The sequence below is a fragment of the Poecile atricapillus genome, chromosome 2, assembly GCF_030490865.1.
Source record: "Poecile atricapillus isolate bPoeAtr1 chromosome 2, bPoeAtr1.hap1, whole genome shotgun sequence".
In the NCBI taxonomy this organism is placed as follows: Eukaryota; Metazoa; Chordata; class Aves; order Passeriformes; family Paridae; genus Poecile; species Poecile atricapillus.
Window position 1 is genome coordinate 115,633,089 of NC_081250.1, and position 22,106 is coordinate 115,655,194.

Consider the following 22,106-nt stretch of genomic DNA (forward strand, 5'->3'; position numbering starts at 1 on the left):
GAGCTGCACAGATTGCACTATAAAGATCTCACTTAGAGGTTTTCATATAAGATTTGCTTCTAAATATTGTAACATACTATAAAGTCTAGAAGAAATGTGTTCTTAATGCAGAAGTCTACTAAAAGCAAGGTAGAATCAATCTGTAGAGGCCACTACAGAATTACTTTGGGGCTTACTGTGGATGAGATTGTTAGCTACAGCTGAGTTTCTTCTGCACCTGTATGGTACAGGTGACAGTCTTGACTCAGTGTAAGTCTAATGGGAGTAGAAATGCCTCACACAGCAAGGTGTTAGAGCTGTTTCAGACATATGAAATGGCCTGACTAGGTTTTCGAGAAGACGAGCACTGTGTTCTGTTCAAAAGAAAAAATGTCTCAGAGGTGAACAGAACAATGCTGAAGTGGCTGGCGCTGAATGTTATTTTTACTTTTCCTTAAAGAGCAGTGTATGGGAGATTTGCAAGAGAGGAAGGTTTGGAAAAACCCAAACAACTCGCATTTGGTAAGGTGGAGGGATTTAGTCGATATTACACATGATTCCCAGACTACCTCGTTTAAGAAAAACACTGCTTCTTGTATTTCAAGTGAGTTTGGGCAGGATGAAGCATTATTTCTACTAAAGAAGCTTTAAGGTCTGTTGTTCAAGGCTTTTTGACACCTAAATTCAGTTCAGCCCTTTCAAAATTCTCAGGGCATTTAATAGAATGCATATAATGCTCTAAGGTATAGTTGTGTAAACTGCCTCCATGAAGAGTATTTACAAGCCTTCAGCAGTCAAAATTCTTCATCAAAACTCATTTCCTTCTCAGTATTTCATGCTATTGCCACATAAATGCAGTGAAACTCTTTAAGGTCTGGCACTTGTTCCTTTATGACAATGTCATGTAAAATGAAGTGTGAAAGAAATAGGAAGTAAGCCTGAGGGATCGATGAGAAATCTGTGGCTTAGAGCAGGGAAAGCCACTCAAAAATAACGCATGCAACCAGTGTAGGATTGATTCAGCTGTGGCCATGTTGTAGACAAGAAAAACTTCAGTGCCTTGCCAATATCTAGGTCTCTCTTTTCGTCCCCTTGTTTCCAGACCAGCCACAGGACCTTTGAAACATAAAACACCTTGGACAAGAGCTTTGGAAAGGGGATAACTTCCACAGATCCTTGCTTGGTATACCTTAGCTGGCAAGTATTTCACAGAGAACTACTCACTCAACACTATCTATAATTACAGTTCTTTTGCATATTTTAGTCTTGGAATTTTAGATTAATTTGTCTCAAATTACAAGTCCAGTTTAAAGGAATTGTAAAAGCAGTGACAGATGCCACAAAAAAATTAACCCCCAACCAAACCCAACACAATGCCCTCCTCAGAGATAAAGGCACCAGCTGGGCTGAAATTTCAAAATTATGTTTACAGGGAGTGATTTGATGATGCACAAATGTGTGTATACATGTAAGAAAGTCTTTTGAAAGCTTTTGAATTAGTTTAATGATATTTTCTGGTTTTAACAGAGTGGAAGTTTCTCAAAATGTGGGGCAATTGCAAGGTATTTAATATGCACTTGCACTGTTTTATATATATTTTTCAGTCTATTAATGCGATGTATTTACATCTCATAGGATTGCTACAACTTTTTGCAAACCTCAGGTTGTTACTCATGAACCATTTTTCCATCTTCTCTTCCCAGTATTTTAATGGCTTCATTGACTCTTGTGAGGCCTTTCCTCAGCTGTCTACACCATGTATGTGTCTGACCTTCTTATCCCTGCCTTTCCCCACCTGCATGCCCAATCTGTCAATGCCAAAGGTTTCAATTAAAGATAATAAACCAGAAGTGACTCCTAAGCCCACAAAGAAGTGACATCCAGGAAATATGTCTCTACTGGACCTTCTCCTCGGGAAGGCTAGGGAGCTTAGTGCTCTCTCCCCACTGTGCTCCTTCCCCCCCTGTTCCTCCTCAACAACTGGCACGTCTGTGATGTCTCCTCCCCTGCACATGTCCCTGGATATCACCTTCTGTTCCATCACTGGACTGGCACACTCAGGCTTGTCTTCCAGGAGCCACCAAAGGGTACAGCCAAACACAGTGTGTTTCCAGCTTTCTGCATGGAAGTGGGTACTTTCTAAAGACACCTTTTCACCTGCTTCACCCACAGATGGTTTTTTGTCTCTGTCCTGGCTCCTGGAATGATCTCTCCATGCCAAAGATAAAAGTTCATTTTGCTCCTTTATATCCTACTTTGTTTTGTTCTGTCACCCAGCTGTAATACAAATGTTCTTGCAGCTTCATATATTTAAGAGCCAGCCAGATGAAAAGAGGCATATGTAGCAGTGAACACAGCACAGGCACGTGTGCTGATACGATTAATTCCTTGTCATCCGCTATAATGTTAAATCTAATTTGAATTGCAGCCCTTGGGACCTGCAATTACATTTGTCCATCTGTCAATAAACTGCCATTTTAAGTTTCACTGTAGTTAATTGCAGTTAATATACAAAGCTTTTCCCTTGTTGTTCTTCTATCCCCTCACATCGCCCCTTGTTTTTTTTTTTCAAAATATAATTAGAGACAAATAAATAGAAGCAACACTGAGTTAGCAAGTTATTTATTTAAGAAAAAGCTGAAGGATCAGAATAGATACTATCTTCTCAGGTCCAGATTAAAAATACCCACCAAGACTCCTTAACTACAGATAAATGAAGGAATAAGCATAAATAAAACCAAAGTATAGCAAACCAATAAAATATAATGTGTGAGAGACAATACTTACCTAAAACATACTCTTTGTTTCTAAAGTTTTACTCCTAGTGCTGAAAATGTTCACTCTGAACATTCAAGTTTGAATCTCTTGTTCCTTGTTTGTTTCTGGGATAAAGTCTAACACAGTAATGAGTAATGGACAGTCCCAGAATCCATTTTAGTTCTACCCATGAGGATGGTGGGACCCTCATTTAAATCTACTTTGCTTATGTACCCTAAAGATCCTTGTAAAAATTCTCAGTCCTTTATGGAAAATGGATAGAAAATTTTGTTTTTGTTTTTGAGTACAGTTGCTGCCTTCAAATTCTCTAAGCTTTTCAAGAAAAAAGTCAGGTAAATATTAACACCTTGAAACAAATTGGAAACTTTGAGATTTCTAGTGGTAGCACATGAAATATATTACATATTAAAAATAAAATTAAAGGGATGTTTTGTTAGCGTTCAGGAACACACATAATCACGAATGATTATATGAAGGTGCTTTATTGAAGAGCTCTGGGTGTCAGGGGTACACATACCCAAATCTGACCCGATTTGGTTTTGAGTTGAACATGTTTTATACTCTATCGTTACGCAACTTACATATTCATTATTAAACTTATATTGTTCTATTGTAAGCATTGTTTTTACCCAAGCATGGATTTCTCATGATCCCCCCTAGCCCCCTAACATTGTTCCTCATGTTCTTTAAACTGTAATTATATCTAATCACATCTAACAATTGTATCATTTATCATATACTGACTACACAGGTGCAGTTTGACCTGATCTTTAGCAAGCACAAGGCCTAACATTTCTCAGGGCCTACTTTTCCCGGGGCTTTCCAAGCCTAACTTTCTTTCTAAGTCTCCGAATTTCCTAAGATTTTAGAACCTTTTACTATCAGTTTCAGTTTTTATAAAAGTAACCTTTTTTGCTTTTTTTTTTTCCTAATTTCTGTTAGGAGGATTCTAATTTTACACCAAAATCTAAACCTTTCCTTTTAGCGAAAAATGCAGACTGTTTTATATGATCTAAGTGACCTTCTGCTATGAATATTTTTTTTAAATTAGAGTTATAATATTTGTAAATAATAAACAAGATTATGTATAATTTTCCCACCCTAATATATGTATTTTTCTATTTTTTTATATTATATTTTTGTTACTGATGGAGGGGAGCAAAGAACCAAAGCTCAGCTCTTAGTGCTATTCAGTGACAGGACTAGAGGCAAAGGGCAGCATTTGAAATACAGGTAATTCCACTTAAACATGAGTAAAGGCTTACTTTAAGGATGATCAAGCACTGGAGGAGGCTGTCAGAGAGGCTGTGACCACCCTTGGAGAACTTGGAAACCTGTCTGCATGTTGCATGTCCCAGGCAACTTACTTCATAGAAGGGTGTTGGACTTGATGGTTTCCAGAGGTGCCTTCCAGCCCTCACTGTTGGCTGCTCAATCACCTTGGTCAGTGCAAAGTGCCCTTGGTAAAGGGCTTTCTGTTCTCTGTTTGAAATTGCCTTTTTGTCCTTTGTTGACTCAGAGATTGATTGAATGGGTTGTGCTCCAGTGTCTTCCTAGTGACTGAGGGGAGGCTGAGCAGCCAAAAGTTCCCCAGGTTCTTTTTCCATGTTTTTCAAAGCTGCGTGTTTAGTTGGCCTTCTGCCAGCTCTCATTGACCTATCTGTCATTTAAAAAAAAGTAAAATTACAAATTGCAGCACTTTAATTACAGTGGTCATTTTTGTTCAGCCCTGTAGTAAAATTCTATGCACTCCCATTGATCTGAACACATCCAGTTTATCTAAAATGTCTGTAAATTTTTGCTTCCCACAGTCTTTCCTAACTAAACAGGTACCTCCAGAGGTCCAAGAGCAGACTTTGCTTGTGAAACATGTAGTAAAAAATACTTCTGTATGGTTCTTTTTCTGGTTTACTTATAAAGGAGCTCCTTAGAAAAGCAAGTCTTTTGCCAAAGCTAATTAACTAATTAACTAATACTAATTTAATTAATTAAATAATTAATAGAAATTCTGGTTAGTACAATGATGAGTAAATAGCCTGGGTACCTCTCCAGGCTTGTCTGCAGGCAGAGACACTTAAAGAAATGTATTGAAATTAACATTTCTGTCAATAACCTGAATCACGTAATTGTACGTCTCTCTGTGCTTACAGCAGTAAAGTGGCCTTAATTATGTATTATTTTCAATTGTCTCAATTTCTCTTATTTCAGTTTAATCTGGAACTGAGATAAGTTAGCTGGAAAAAAGCAACTTAAATTCAGAATAATAATATTCCTTGGGGGATCTAATGCTGTTTAATGACTGTATAATACCCTCCCTGTGTATTTTCATGTAGTTAAGCCCCAAGCAATAACCAAAATGTGCACAGCTTGTTAATTCTGAAGAAACGAAGTCAGAAGTATTTTCAGGCTAAAGAAGTTCTTTTAAGATCAGTAGGATAATAATGCTGAGACACGTTGCATAAATGGGTTAATCAATTCACTGTAAAAAGGTGGCTACACATTTTAATAGTTCTGTGCAAAGGAATGTCTTAATGAATCATATTATGTGGCTAAATTTATTGTGAAATACCATATGAAAGATAATTTTAACAGCTATGAAAAATCCCAAGTGTTCTAATGACTAAAAAATTAAGGCCCCTTTGAAATATGCAGAAGACTATTTGCAACTGATATATTGTGTAAAATTTAATAATACACGTATTGTGTAAAATGTTATGATTTTACACATAAGCTTAATTCTCAAAGACAACTTTTAGGTACAAATTCTCCTGCACTAACTTTTTTTCCTGAAGAAAGGAGGTATTTGTTGCAGATTACTTCAGTGTCCTCCTTCTGTACATTAATAACCAACCTTCATGACAAGTCTGTTTACCCTGCTATTCATCCTTCCTTGCTTTAGTATTGGTAACTATATCAGTGCCATTGGCAACTGGAAGCACCTCTGCCAAGGATCAGCTGATGGGAAATTCTTGGTGGGTACAAGGTGAATTAAGGGTGAAGGCTAAGGAAAATATGGCTTAGAAAGGGGTTGGAACATTTGACAGTGATAGCTAAATTTACAGCACTGGATTTTCCTTAGCTTCTTCTGCATAGAATGTTCTGTGCTGCCACTGTGAAGAGGTGAAACTCCTCTTTTGTACAGAAGCAAACACATGGCCAAATCTGCTTAGATAGGATGACAATGGTGAGAAACAGTAGCTTAAAAGAATGTCTGAAAGAGTGACTGCTAAATTTGGTTTGAAATAATTTTACATAAGAAATTGATGATAAGCAGAAAAGCAGAGAAATGCTCAGTAACTATTGTTATGAAAAGGAAGGTCTGACAAAAAAAATCAGAAGAACAGAAATGGCCTTTTCAACCCCTACTTTTACCATTTCTATATTAATGTGGGGCCTTCAGAGTACTAATATTTGGGTGTTTATTTCCACACCTCACTGTGCACCAGATCTGAGTGAAATGCAAGGATATATACACTCTTTGTAAATGGCTGACATGCAAATTCAGCTTGATCTGAAAATCATTTGGCATATTCTACATCGGCTTTTTGTTAAAGAACACACCTCTAGCTGTTTTATTCTGTTGGAGCTTTTATTATTTGATGAATTGTGTTCAATTGGAAAAGGGAAATCGCATTGCTTTTGAAGCAAGAACATACACAAGCCTTAAGAGAGATCTGTTAGACCTTAATCAATAGTTTAAGGAGAAATATAATTAGTTAATTAAGCCAATTTTTCCAGTCTCTGTACACAGAGTTATGTTGTGCCAGTAATTTGCTTGTATATTATCCCTTTCCACATATACTGAACTAAAGAAGCTTTTATTCAGTACAAATACTTGATATCAAGCTTTTCTACATAGGTTGACTTTTAATATTTTGGGCCAATTTACACTACCAGCAGAATGATCATATGGAAAAAAAGAGTGGCTTCCCTGATACAGAGTGCACTACAAACATGCATTTGTGGGAGAACTAAGCCTCAGAAGCTATAAAACAAAAGGATGAGAATAAATGCAAAGAGATGGAAAGATGATCAGAATAATACAAATTATAAGATTTAGTGTTGAATAAATGCTCTTTTACATATATTCCTTAGTACTTTCTCTGCTGTGACTAACAACCCTGGCAGCTGCAAATATCACTGAAACTGAATTTTGCATGAGAGCAGTTACAGAAGACTTTCATTAACTTTGGAGTCAGTGAGACTCAGCTGCTTAAATTGTCACTGTGAGCAAGTTCAAGAGGAAATGATCACTCAGCTCATGTAACTGCCTGGGGATTATTTCCATTCCCAGATCCTTGTTAATATTTCTGTTGGCAAAGTTAGATCAGCCCCTCAGTCGTCACCCCAGATGCCAGTTTGGCAGACTACAGTGTTTAATTCCTTGGAGAATTAAAATTGTTTTATCTCAAATCAGGAAAAGATCTGAGCAGTGGTGGCTCTTGATTTTTATTTATTTTTTTCAATTGGGATAAATATATTCCATAGGTTCAATCATGCAAAATTTAAACAGTACATCATGTAAAGAGGATTTTTTTCAAATACAGAGTGAAGCCCACAGAAACAAAGAATCCTTGTCTTAGTATTTGGTACTAATGCCTATGCATAGTAATGTGTATGTGACAGACAGTCAGACCTTACAAGCTCATGTATATGCCATTAAATGGATGAGAGAACAGAGAAGTAATAACTAGAGAGGAGGGTGATAAAGATGTCCTTGTAGTTAGCAGTATAAGAAAGCTGTCTTTTTTTCTAAGGATCCCTACTATTTGAGAATGGCACTGGAAAATGCAGGTTTTAAGAAGCAAAATTCCATCCTCTTATATCTTTACATTTATGTCTTTACGTTTTTGTTTCTATGCTCCAATCCCACTGGTTTAACCAGTGTCTTCAACACTTACATCAATTGTGCATTCTTCTGAAAGGCTTAGCTGTGGGAGTATGTGAGAGTTCATTGCATGTGCAGTGGAATCAACCACAAGGCGGAAAAGAAAATCATGCTCTAGTGCTCTTAGTGCAGGACTCTTTTTCTTGTTACCATCTTTCTCTTTCTCTGTCACAAGGGCTCTGCTTCCATCATAAATAAGAGCTCTGCTCCTTCTCTAACTAACTTCCTCCAGTGAAGAGCTAAATACAGCATGGTTTTTCTTCAATTTACTCTCCATTTATCTGCTTCATGGACCTGGCGAACATTTCAACAGCCTCCCTGCTGGATAGGTGTTCTTATAGTGGGGCTGGGTGTCCCTAACATATTCTGAGAGTCTGATGGCTGAAGCTATTTCTGTGGTCTCTTCTCACTTGGGAATTGTTTTCACTAATCACTGCAGCTCTGATTCAGAGAAGCCCTGGGTTTAAACATTAGCTTCCACCTGGATGTAGGTCTTTAGGGATTTCCTGAAATAGAACTTCTTACTCTCCAAACAAATGGCCAGGGTGCAGAACACTGTTTTAAAATTAAGTGACTTAAGTGATTTGCTTATGACTTGAAAATAACACTAAGGCTGTGACTCAGAAACTGAGCTAAATTTTGGATATTTTCTGCTTAAATAATGTAATAATAAAATTGTTCTTTGCTCTTGTACATTAGCAGAGCATGACTACTAAGAGAGAGGATGGATGAACTTTTGAGCAGTCACTGTCACATGGCTTTGCTTTACTGAGCCACTTGGAAGCTGCCTTGTCACACTGAACATTTCTACTTTATGTTGTATTTGGCACAGTGGTGGTATAAGAATAAGGCCTTGTGTTGTGGAGTTGTTATGGAGTTGCTCTTATGGTAACTGCACACTTAACATTATCAATTTTTAAAATCAGGTTTTAAACCAGTGAAGGAATAAGCATGAATGTATGTTGTAAGAGCTTAATCTCAAGCTGAGTGAAGACTTCCAGTTCCATAAACTTTCCCATACATAAAAAATGTTCAAGGACGTCTGGAATGGATTCACAATCTCAAAAATTTCTGAATGTAGAAAGGGATCCCTCTTATTATCTAAGTAGTCTTAAATTTTTATTAAAAATTCAAATTCTACTTATTAATGTTAAAAACTGAACTGAGATTAATTTGTTACAAGTATCTGTCCTAGAAATGCCTGTATGCTCAAATATCAATTATGGAGCTATGATCTTTCTACTTTCAGATTCACTAGAGGACTGACATTTTTTTATTTTTTATTTTTTTTCCTAATTTTCGTGGAAATAAATTATATTTTGAATTGCAGCACAAAGATATCATCAAAATATTCAGATAAATATGCGAAAGATCTTTTAAATCTGTTCTTCAAAAACCTGGTCTCAGAAGTATGACAAAGTATGTCACAGGTAAGATTCAGAGTTATTTAATAATTGTTTGGATTAACTTTTTCAGTTGAGGGCCTTAAAAACATTGAGTGGAAATGATTGCATTATTTACACCTCAGCAGAATTAGCTGTTCAGTAACTAGTACATAACTCTGATTTAGTGAATGTGATTTAGAAAACCCAGTTCATTATGTTGATCAATACCAGCAAGCTCATCACCAGCATGGATTCTTTTGTAAGCTCCAGTCACTAAACTTGAATTATATGCTAGTTCTAGGGCAGTTTGTCATCCCTGAGGAAATGTACCCTTGACCTGCCCCTGCTCTTGGCTCTTGTGAAATACAGAGAAACCAACAGTCCTGCAGTGCTCTCACCCAGACATCTCCCAGGTGTTGTGACACTGCAACCTCGACAGCTGGTAGAAAGTTGAAGGGTAGCAAAACCTGGTCAAAACACTTGTTTTGTTTTGTTTTTAAATCTCATGCTGTTTAATATAAATAATGAGTGAACCATCATCGGCTTCAGAATCATATAATTTCAGAATATATGTGGCTGTTTATGTAATATGTGTTTCCTGCAATGATTTCAGGAATTACATTCCCTTCTATCTGCACCTCCTTCAATTTGTGGTGTTTTGCCGGTTTCCACAGGTATATTCTTGAAGTGTCTTATTGCCTTTGGTTAGGGGGCGTGAGACAAGGGAGGTGTAATACTACTTAGTACTTATTTTTACTGCTTGATAGCTTTTAGTGACATTAGCTGAATAGATGGAAGACCTGTTATGTAAAGCTGTTTACTCAACATAGCTTTGGAAATAATATCACTATGATATATATAAAGCCGTGTTACAATTGCCTTAATAGATGCTGATAATGTAATCCAGTCATAACCTATGAGAATGCGTAACCATTCATTAGATTAAGCTTCCTTAAATTCCAAGACAAGCATGTGGAAAGACATATGTATGAAAGAGGAGAGTAAATAAAAGGAAAGTAAGTGACAAGGATGGGAAGGAAAATACCCCCAGAGAAAAGGCTGCCTGTGGCCAGGGAGATAAGGTTCTTGAAAGGTCTCTGATAGCTGTTGCAGAAGAAAGAGCCATTAAGTTCAGAAAATTCTGGAAACATCTGGTTGGGGGAAAAAATTTTCTTAGAACTCATGATGTACAGGACAATGTAAGAGAAGTTGGCACGCTTTGGGTGATATACAAATAATTCAATATTGCACAAATGGGTTGAAAAATAAGAGCTACCTCTAAGGGGTGAATCATGTTACCTAATGTTAAAACACAACAGGGAGTCTTATTTTACTTTAGAGAACATGACTTATCAAGCCTGTTTTCAGTGCTTTTGAATTCCTTAAGATTTTATTCTATTCTAACTTAGCTGTTGTGATGGCTGGATGCAATAATATATTGTGGAATTTTTCACCATTCTCTCTTCACCATTGTGGTGTTTCAATAATGTACTGTCAGATCTTTAACGAGGGTCTGCCACAAAACCTCTTTGAACTACAGGTAACAGTAGGTGGTTGGAGATGAAGAGAGAAAGATTGTGAAAATGGACTGTTTAAATAAAAATATCTTCCCTTCAGCTGTAATCAAGGATGAAAGAACCCAAGCAAACAGTTGTTTGGGTTTATGTTTTGTTCTTTTCCTTTAAAATAAGGTCAGTGACAGTACTGGTAACATGTGGCTTGATAGAGGCTGAAAGGTGAGAAACCTCTCCTAAGGGTTTCTTCCCAGTACTCTTGAAAATACCTGCCATTTGCTGCAATCTTACTCATTTTAAAGAAAAAAAAAAGTGCAGTTTAGAAAAAAAAAAAGCAATGTCTGGAAAGGACAATTTAGTAGGGAAATTGTCTCTTTTCTAATTTGAAGTGGACTTTGAACAAAGAGCTCTTGAAGTGCTGTGATGCCTTCCGGCCCCTCACCAAATGAGCACGTCTGCTAATTTAGCTGGCCCTTCCTGCATCCACAGCAAGTTGGAAAGATATTTCTCTTTTCCCTTCAGCCTTTTGGCTGGTCTAATTGAGGGCAATGAACTACTTTTTTCTTCTTATGAAAGACACTTTAATAAATGGTTTTCACTTTGCACATTTTTAAGGCTTTTCAGCTTTAAATGCTCTTCTCACAAGTTGGTGTCATTTTAATTGCTCCAACATATTCTTAACTTGGTCTGAGATCTTTAAAAAAAGGTAGATATATTAGATATATTTCATCTAACTAATAGATACCTGTGCCATAGAAAAGCACATGTGACTCAGATATTTTACTAGGCTTGATAGTCATATATATTAAAGATATTTTGAAGAAAAGAACCAGACCTTCTTATTATTTAGTGTTTACAGTGCAAAGAGAACTCCAACACTCATATCTCTTGAAGGATTATATCAAGAAAGAAAAACATGACAAATTAATTAACTTTTAGAAGGCATTTCTAACCAAAGGCAGGCATCATTTAGGGTTGAATTTATGCACATTTCTTGTTAGGTCAGGAAAGAACTTGTGCCAGCTTTCTCCTTTGAAAAACACTGACAATTCTTTGCTAATTTGCAGGAGGAATGGAAAATGAAATGTCATAGAGGTATCCACAGCACAGTCTGGAGAAGGAGAGATGATTCAGCTGGCTGCAGTCAGATGTCAGAGATGTAACTGACTTTGGGCTCTTTTCTAACAAGTTCCAGCAGAGGAATTTTGGGTCTCCAGATTATGTGTAGCAAATCGTGTTTATGACTACTGATACTGAATTTAAAGCCTAGTTTGGCAGTCTATCTGCTAACTGAGAAGAGCTAGGTGTCTGAAGAAAATAGCTTAAAAAATATTAGCAAACAATCAAGGGAAGGACACTGAAAACTGGAGTGTGTCTGAAAACTCACTTCTTTCTAGATTTAATGATGCCAGAATCTCTCTGGCTGGTTTTGGCATTGTTAACTGGTAATGTTGTAACAGTTAATAGCTTATGCAATATAAACCATAAAGAATTTAATCATGTCTTCCATGATTAATTTGAGCATACCATGCTGCAGAACACAAGCTCCCCAGGGAATTGGTTACAGCACTAAGCCTGACAGAGGTCAGGAAAAGTTTGGAGAATGTGCTCAAGCACACGTAGGCAGCTTGATGGAGTAGTAGGTGCTATCATAACATTATGTCAAGGCAGTGTGTTAGGGTGTGGACTTAGAGAATATAAGAGAGTAATGGCTGCTGCAAGGGTATTGGAGGGCTCTGAGGGCTTGAGGGAACCCAGCCTGGACTGAACTTGTGTACTGGGAGCTTTGTGGAAGACATTGTCTTCAAGGAATTATCAGAACCTTGAGCAGACAACATCTGTTCCACTGGGCCTCATACTTGGGGCTTGAGAAGCCCATATGTTATTAATGCAGCCTGCAACCTATCTGTGCCCATTAGCTGGAATGAGCAAAAGAACTCTCCGTGGACAGGATTTTCTCTGGGCAGTGAGCTGTGAGAAAATCCACCATCCCAGGCTACATAAATTGAGGGTGCCCTGCGACCAAGGTCATGTAAAATTTTCTTGTTATCCATATGCCTTTTCTCCTCCTGTCTCATAGGAACAGTTATCTTATTAATGATGGTTAGGCCTTAATGAGATACAGAAAGAGTCCTGCACTCTCTCTCAATCTGCCCTGTCCAGAGCAGAACAAATTTTCAATATAGAACCCTCCTGGGATGAATTGTCTCAAAGGCAGCTAAAACTGCATGAGGTATAGATAATCAGGGAGCAGGATCCTAAAATTATTCATGGGGCTAAGTTATTTAACATTGTAAGTATAATCGTTGTTTAATACATAGCCATAACCTATTTCAAAACAATTTTTAATTTATGGGAGGAAATGTGAGATCAAAGTGCAGTAGATTATTTTAGCAGTACCTTTTCTCTGCTACAGCAATCTCTTTCACAGCATACAACCTCCTTGTTTTCCTTTCACTGCCTCTAGAAATTTTCATCTAATATGGGAAGATATTTTATAGGCAAAATTTACAGCAATAAAAACAGAAAGCAGGTTGCCTGAATTTACCTTATATTTGAGTCTGAGAGAGTCATATAACATTTTTATACAATTCAGATTAGCACCAGCCAGAGTTAAGTTTGATGTCTTTCTAAGTGCATTGCTTCTGGCATAGAAATACTAACTCCTTCACATGCGGAAAGTCTCCAAAGATTTACAGCATGGATCTAATGAAAAATAAAAATGATTTTCACTTCTGCAAACTCTCTGTTCAGTTCTGATTTTATGTGTCTTAAAAGGATTCTTCAAAAAAACCAATCTATTTTCCCACATGATAAAAGTGCTCAATTGCATAGCTGAGACCAGGACTTAAGCATGAATTACAGACAGAAAGTAAGTCCTGACAGCACTGCTTGTTTGAGTTGAATGCTTTAAAACTCAGTTAAAATATGTTTGAAATACAGTCATTTCCCTTGAAATGTTATTACAGATTCCAAATGTTCAAGTATTTTAATATTTGAAGTGTAAAATGAGAGGCTATTGATCATCACTAAATGTGAGCTAAGGAGAATTTGTTTACCTTGAGGGCTTGCCTGTAACATGAGTGTTGTATCTCTACAACTACTATGACAACTTCATCCACCCAGAAGAGGCAGAGCAGGTTATTTTCCTATTTAGAATTGCACTGTTATTCAGAATTGCACAAGTAGAGAATGAACTATTAGTTCATAGATGTATAGTTTTGTACATGTATACGTGAAGTTTTGAAAAATCCCAATTACTGCACTATGTCTAACATATATATATATATATATAAATGTGATAAGGAAATGCTAAGGAATTTTAAAAATATGATTGAGGAGAAATTTCTGACATTTTCACTTCTTCATGAAGAGAGCTTTTTTCACTTCTTCACTTCACGAACTTCTGATACTCTAATACCTTTGGTCAACAGCAGCTACCATAAAAGTTAGCTGGTGTTTTGTTGGTACGAAAAATGGGGCTTCACTTTTTATTCAGTGCATTGTTGCATTGCAGAAAATGAAACAGTATTTTCAAGAAAACAAATAATTTTTAGTCTTTATCAGAGATGAACTTTTTCCTCTCCTTTTCACCCCACCAAAGAACATGTACTGAATTATGCGTTCATAAGCTTTTTATGCACGACACTTTGCTGGTATATCTTGTATCAGAGAAAGGTTGCATCTAACATAAGTATTCACTAAACCACCCATCAGAAAGTGTTGTTACAATTACACCAGAAAACCAAGCCAACCAACATTAAGTGCTACCATAACAAGCTGAAGAGGGGAGTAATGCGTTTGAGGGTGGAGGACAGTAATTTCCAGGAATTTAGAACTTGACAATTACTTTTGTAATTTCGTTTCCAAGTATTAACAATCTGTGATAATTAGGGTCAAAATTACCCAGCCTGAATTTTCTTCTGGAGCCTCAGATGAATAAAGTAATGAAACAAATTGGAATTGGTAAGAGAAAAATGGCCAAAGCTTGCATAAAGCAAGAAGGCATAATTCACTTTTCCACAGTTTACTACTGCATTAGGAATTTTTGTCAACAGTGCTCAAAAAGAATAGAAATGGATTTTTAAAAACTTGTAGAAGGAAGGCAGGACTGAAAATAGATTTGTTTACTCTTCTTGCATCACTATTTTAGTATGACATTATAGCCCTCCAAAAGCCACAGTCTGGATTGTATTTTGCTAAATTCATTGGCAAATGTTGTCCCAGGCCTGAAGAGTTTCAAGACCACAACTTCAATCTAGTGAATTAATCAAAATGCAGAAAAGAATGCCTGGAAGAATTACAGCAATGTTATAAATTCCAGTGCATTTTGAGAGCTCTGAATCCTATGGAAATATGATCTATTACAAATAAACAATATCTGCTACCCCAGCTACTGTTAGGTTTAGCCTCCATTGAGTGGGTTTTACCACCTGTCATATCTTTCCAACTGTTATGATTTTATAATTCCCACTATTCCTTTCTCTGCTCTGCTATGAAGATAGGCTGAGAAAGTTGAGGTTTTTCAGCCTGGAGACGGGAAGACTCTAGGACAGATCTTAGAGCAGCCTGTCAGTACCTAAGTGGGGTCTGCAAGAGAGCTGGAGAGGGACTTTTCACAAGGGTATGTAGGGGTAGGACAAGGAGTTAAACTGATAAGAGTGTAAGTTTAGATTGGCTATGAGCAAGAAATTCATTACTGTGAGAGTGGTGAGGTATGGGAACAGGTTGCCCAGAGAAGCTGTGGATGTCCCATCCCAGGAAATGTTCAAGGCCAGTTTGGATGGTGCTTTGAGCCACCAGGTCTAGTGGAAGGTGTCCCTGCTGATGGTGTGATGGTTGGAACTAGATCATCTTTAGGATTCTTTCCAACCCAAAACCATTCCATGGCACTTCATGTATACAGAAAGGAGGATTGGGGTCTGACCAACTCCTCAGGATATTATTTTTTAGTTTTCCTTCCAGGGCTCCACAAACATAACAGCCCGCATCCTTCCTTTTCTATTTCCCCCTTTATTCCACACTGTGGCTTCTCCTCAGTTTCATATACATCTTCCAGCAAAAGAAGCTGCTTTTATTTTTTTTTTTTTTGTCAAAAAGTCAGTTGCACACGACAGAATTTATTTAATGTGTTTATTGTATAAACTCAAGATGTAGACAGCTAGAACTGCATACCTTTGTAACTTGCTGCATCCAAATCCAAACTTTCAATGCACTTTTGTCTCCTTGATGGGGTCAAACTGACCAATATCCTATGATCAGTAGGTAAAAGGTAAATTTTACCTCTTCTCATTCTAGTTTGAGTGGGTGTGGGCAAAATTTGCTGGACCATGTCAAAGTGCTTGTATGTCAAATGTGGCCAAGTAGCCTCTCAAGGCTACTTGAAAGGCAATTGCTGTAGCTATTCCAATCCATTAAGTTAAAGTTTTGCATTCTTGACTCCTCTATAACTTAGCAAATTACCCCTTCATGCATTCAAACTTCACCCAAAGGCCAATGCATGAACTTCTCTCCCCACTTGTTCAGTTTTTTTGTCTGAAGCAAAATTATGCAACACCCGTGTGACTAATCTGTTGTAAATAAAGCCCAGACTTATAATTTCTGCCTCTTCTCCAAAAGTGGACTTTTGAGGATACTCCTTGAATGCTTTATGCCAAACATGACTGTTTGGATATTCATGCAATTAAAACAGGGGCCTCCAGTGCTTTTGGCAGCTTTGTTTATAAGTCCAGCTGCATTTGGCTTGCTATTAATGCTGCAACCTCATTTTGCCTCTCTTTGACTTCTTTTCCTCTGTCTTTTAAAACCAATAAAATAACTGACTGAAACAATTTAAGTGATCTATGCATTTGTCAGTAATTATACCTATTTCTCCAATTAATTTGTTTTTAAATCTTATATTGATTACTGTCAATTTCATCACTGACCATAAATTCTGATCTGTTTTTGTCTGAAGGTCAACATGTTAAATTCATCACCACTGGTAAATAGTGAAAGGTAGCTGTGCTTGGTGTGAGATTATCATGTATTGACAATAGAGTGAGATTTTAAAACACTCTGGTACATTCCAGCAATAAGTCAGTAAAACAATGGAGAAAAAAGAAGCTTCTCTTTGTGTGAGAGCTGTAAAGACCTCATATAAGGAATCTGAGTTGTTTTGGTCAGAATTTTTTGCTGGAAGATTTCTTTTATGTCTCCTGCATACTTTACATGTATTTTATTCCATGACATTAACATTAACATGGCTAATTTATAATGGGTGTTTCCTATAAGTTTGGTTTCACTGAAATACAGAACCTTAGGTATGCCCACCTCTGCCTCAGGGGCCCAGCTGTGAATTGCCTTTGCACAGGTACTGTGGGGTCCCATTTCCTGGGACTAGCTCTTCCACACATGTGATGCTCAGTGATGCTTCCCTGGACCAGACCCATGGCATGCTTACAGGGAATCTGGAGCTTTTGGGAATTTATGGACTTCCTAGGATTGTGCAAGAGGTTTGGTTATGGGTGGAGACCAGTCTTTGATGGCTAGTTTTAGTGGAAACTTATGACAAACAAAATCCTCATGGAATACAATGGTAGAAAGTGAGCAGGACATGGATCCATCCTAGAGCAGTGCTGGCAGCCTTACAGTATTGGATTTGGCTGTCTGCAGCTCTAGGATAAGCTCTTGAGGTCAGTTTCATATGGTTCTGCCCAAATTCTCAACCTAGACTGAAACTCCTGAACTAGGCTTCCTAGTTTTTTGATGCCTCTTCCTCTCACTTGACTGGTTATGGGCCATACTTGGAGATGTGATTTACAGTGACACCTTGATTCTCAGTGTGTTACTTACTGTTGTATTTCACCATGCACACCCTCAGAAAACCATGGCATTCAGAGTAATACTCTGCTTTCTACCCTCTCCATCTGTAGTCTGTCCTATACACGTACAGATGAAACCTAGAGCAGGGACAGCAGTTAAAGTTATCCCTATTTACCCCCAAAACTGGTCAGCTACAATTAATGAGAGCTTTAAAATATTAGAATGGATGTCTTCCCCTTACTACCTTGCCAAAATTTATTGCAACTGCTTACTCTCAGGCCATTATAATTACGTTAGTATAATGTGCTCCTTAAAATCCAAGAAGAGCTTCAAGCATAGTTGCCTATATTACTTTTCTGCTGAGAACTCTGCTCAATATGCTGGATTCCCATCTTCTCAGACCAGTTCCACGTGTCTTAGTTATTCCTGCCCCCCCCCATATAATTTGGAAGTGTAAGAACAGACTGAAGAACAAAGACATAATTATTTGTGGACTATTCTTACTGCTTGTGAAAGTGTTCCTAACATAAAAGTATGAAGATACAGATCTCCAAAGCCACCTACCTGGAGGTGAGATGACCTGTTGCTGCCCTTTTGCTGTTTGTACATATCCAGGGGACTTTTAGCCTTGCATGAAGCATAAACTTGCATAAACTAAACTCTTAGTTTAGTTCTGTAAAATTGCATGACAGACGGTGCAGTTGGGTGAATAACAGGACAAATAATACAGATAGCTGCATTCTAACATTTGTGTTGAGAACTTGGACAAAGTACACTCATTTCAGTTTTTTTTGGTCTGGAGGAAATGTGGAATAAAGCTTTTCCTCAAATCACTGAGATGAAAATTGTACATGAAATTTAGGATTATCCATCTTCTCTTAATAGACAAAATTTTCCACCCTCATCTCAGCCAGCATGAGGAGCTAGGTAAGCACTTCTTTTCTGATTCAGAGTGGAGTCAGCAGCTTTCCAAGAAGCCCTGGGTGCTCTTCCAAGAAGCTCTTGCAGCCTTAAGCAAATCCCTTGAGCAGTATCAGAGAGTTAGCTCATCTGGGTGAACTGAGGGAGCAGGAGTGTGAGTTGGGATGGGGGAGGAGGGGGTGGAAGAGAGAGTCACAGACACTTCTGTGGCATTTGTCTAGGTACCTCTGCAGAGCAATTATTGTATATAAAACACTTGCAAGAAATTACATAAAAGCCACAAAAACAGAGGACATAAACATCAAGTGGTTGGAATTTGTAATGTTCTCCATTATGATGGGTAATGTGAATTTTCTTTAACTGCAGAAAAGGATTCACATTTTAAAAGACATTTTTCTTTCATTTAAATATTTATCCTCTATGCAAGAAAACATGGATGGAGACAATTGGTTAATCTCAGTTTCTAGAACCTGCTTTTAACTAATTTGACTATTGTTCATTACAATACTTTTGGGAATCTGAGTTTGTTCATATATGGTTGCCATCATCAAGTCACAAAGTCATTGCAGACAGAGCACTTGGTTCCAGTACTTGTGTTGTCTTGCTGTCATTCTGTTAACATCAAAGAAATGATTCCCAGTTTATATCAACATGAAAAAAATTAGTCTCTGCCCAAAAGCTGTGAATTGTCGCTGTGAATTGTCACTCTGATCCCAAAGTACAAATTGACAGCTTGGGAAGTGAGGATTTGAGGTATCCAATGAGAAAAAAATATTTTTAAACATTCTATAAAAATTATGATTATGAAATACTTAATATCATATGAAAGTCAGAAATTCAGATAATATCACTAATTGGTCTACCTAGAATCTCCCAGCCTGTCTGTACTTTGCTCACATGTCCCATTTTTCACCCAATAGTGTCAATAAAAAGCTGGAAGTTGACAGCCTGGGTCAGATCACTCAGTTTTGCCTCTGGCACTTGTCAAAACTGTATAAGTCACAAGGCTCCTCTCAAAATAAAGTATTTCCATCTCTCAAGTCAGCAGCTGTGACAGGGCCAAAAGAAGCCTTTCCACCCATTTGATTCCTGCATTTGCCAAGCATTCAGACAAAATTCATGGCCTCTACTTATGGCATCTGGGAAATCTCAGCCAAAAACTGCAACCAGAACTGTTTAGTTTTCAATATCAGATAAATTTCATGTGGAGTGGACAATTAATTTACTGTTACAAATGAAGAAGGATTAATATTTCTGACTCTTGTCAAGATGTGTCAATGCACTAAATAGAATGTGCTTTTCCAGTAAATTTTGATGTGTTGTGCTAAGAATATGTGAAAAATCTGTGGTCAGGAAGGGTCCTTCTTGCCTTAACATGGAAAAGAAAGATCATCTGGAGGACCTTTTTTCTCTCTTCCCCTTTCTTTTCTGAATTAAATATTGTCCAATTTTTCTATCCATTTTTATATCATTTCACTTCTTACTTTTTAACCTTGGTTTCATTCCTGGAATTTACCATATATTAATTTTAGTGGAGATGGAACAAAGACTCAACAAAGCACACTCGGACAACAAATCTTGTGTTTTATTGCTATTATATTACCTGTGTCAGGAGGATTAGGATTAGGAAATCGAACTAGCTTCTTACTGGTGACATGTGCCCCAGACTGGGAATGTCTGTTCAAGGGGACTTAGGAATTCCATCACTATTAAAATCCACAGAGACATAGCCTAAAATGACTTTGAGATGATGCCCTGCCTATAGCACATTGGTGATAAGAAATTATTGAGAGATTATTTTACTTTTATAAAATATTCAATAAATGTATTTTTAATTTACTTACTTTGAAACATTATCAAAGAATTACATAGAAAAGGAAAAAAAAAGAAATTAAATATTTTTATCATTAATCATTGTTTTGTTGATTAATATTGTTAACAATCTAATTTTTCTTTCCAAATCATACTTTCCAACTAATTTATTTTGATATATACTGAGCATAGATTGCCAGATGTTCATTTCCACTGACAATTTTACTATTTAGTATTATACATCAGCCCCTATGTAAATATCCTTTAGAAAAAACTTTCCTGAATTAAAAACTAATTACTGTTTTTTGCCTATAAATCTTGTTCCATTTCATTATATATGTTTATTTTATTTTATGTTGCCTTCATAAGATGTGGCTTCTTCATGCGTCTAAATTTGTCAGCTCATGACCAAAAGATTATTTTCTTGGCTGTTTGACTTTCTACTTGATACCTTTTCTTGTAAGTACCCACATTTGTTTTTGTTTCATCTCTGATCAGGCACATCAAAGTTGTTTCCTGCTAATTGGCAGAGCTGCTATTTGAGTTTTGTGATCAGATATTTGGATGCACTTAAGGATAAACAAAATAAATTGCTAGGGGGAAGCAACAGGGACAACAAAAGCTATTATGGAATAAAAACACAGGGAATGAGTGGCAGAAATGCCATGTAAGAGTACAAGGATGAATTGTTTGTACTCATGAGCTAAAAGAATTCAAAGTATATACCTTTACTAAAGTGGATTTTGAATGAAAATTTATGTGGCTTTACAGGCAATGCGTCTTTTTAAATGGAAATCACCAGAGCAGGAAATACGCTACATATCTACTTCTATCTTTAAGTGTTTTGAAAAAAACCCAGCAAGTCTGATCATTTAAGATTACTGATATATAAGACAGCAGTTATACCAAAAACAAAAGATTTTTGTTTAGTCACAGGCAAGAAAATAAAATCAAGACCCAAAGTATAAGACCTATTTCCTCTCAAAATAAATTGATACTTAAATTTTCAAACTTGGAACAACAAATTTTGCACTTTCCAAGAGAAGGAGCAAGAAATACAGCCTGTGGTTGATAAAGGCCAAGTTCACATCCCATTTGTAAGGAAAACAATTATGAAATGAATTGTGTATAGAAAAAAAGAAATCCCTTGGTCAGGCTGTAATTTCAGTTCATGTTGGCTATTATAATAGGTCCTCTCATTATTTTTAAGCCCACAGGCCTCTGTATTCTAGGTGCACTAAGGAAGACAACAAACAACTTTAAACTTGCTAGGTGAACTTCCATTTGATTGATCTAATGTTGTCTTTTCAGAAAGCACAAAGTTCCATGAAATAAGGAGTTATATCTAAGCACAGAAGCTGTACTGACATGCAGTCAGAGTCAAGAATTGTCCCTGTTTTACTTGCGTCCAAAAGGAGCAAACTTACTTCAGGCTTTTGAGTAGTTTTCAACTTCAAACCAAACAGAACCATTGATAAGCAAGGGGAATAACTAGGCCTAGAAAGTATGAGGAGTTGGAAACCATAAAAAAACCCTGACAAAAATCCCCTGCAACAAAACACCAAAAGTAGGAGAGGTGAGTTAGAGAAGATTGGCTCAACACTTCCCAGGAAGGGGAATAGACTTGACTCAAGCAGATGTTTTCCTAGCTGTGCCATATCTCTCACATTTTCCTACTGGACTACAAGAAGTGTGAGGTCTTTAGGTGTCACAGGCTCCCCAGAGATGACCCAAAATATCTGTGAGAGTCAATACTGAGGAGATGTGGGTATTCCTGTATTAAGGGAAATTCCCATCAGTCACCAAAAAATGTTTTCACTGTGAAGGTGGACAAGCACTGGGGGATATTGTTGCCACAGTCAGTGAGATTTCCATCCTTGGAAAAGTTCGGGACCTGGTTGTATGTGGCCCGGGTCAACCAGCTTTAACAGGTCCTGCTTTGAGCAGAAGGATGGAGAAGATGTCCTCAGGTGTGTCTTCCAACCTACACACATGGGTAAGTTTTCCTCCATCTGTTTCTGAGCA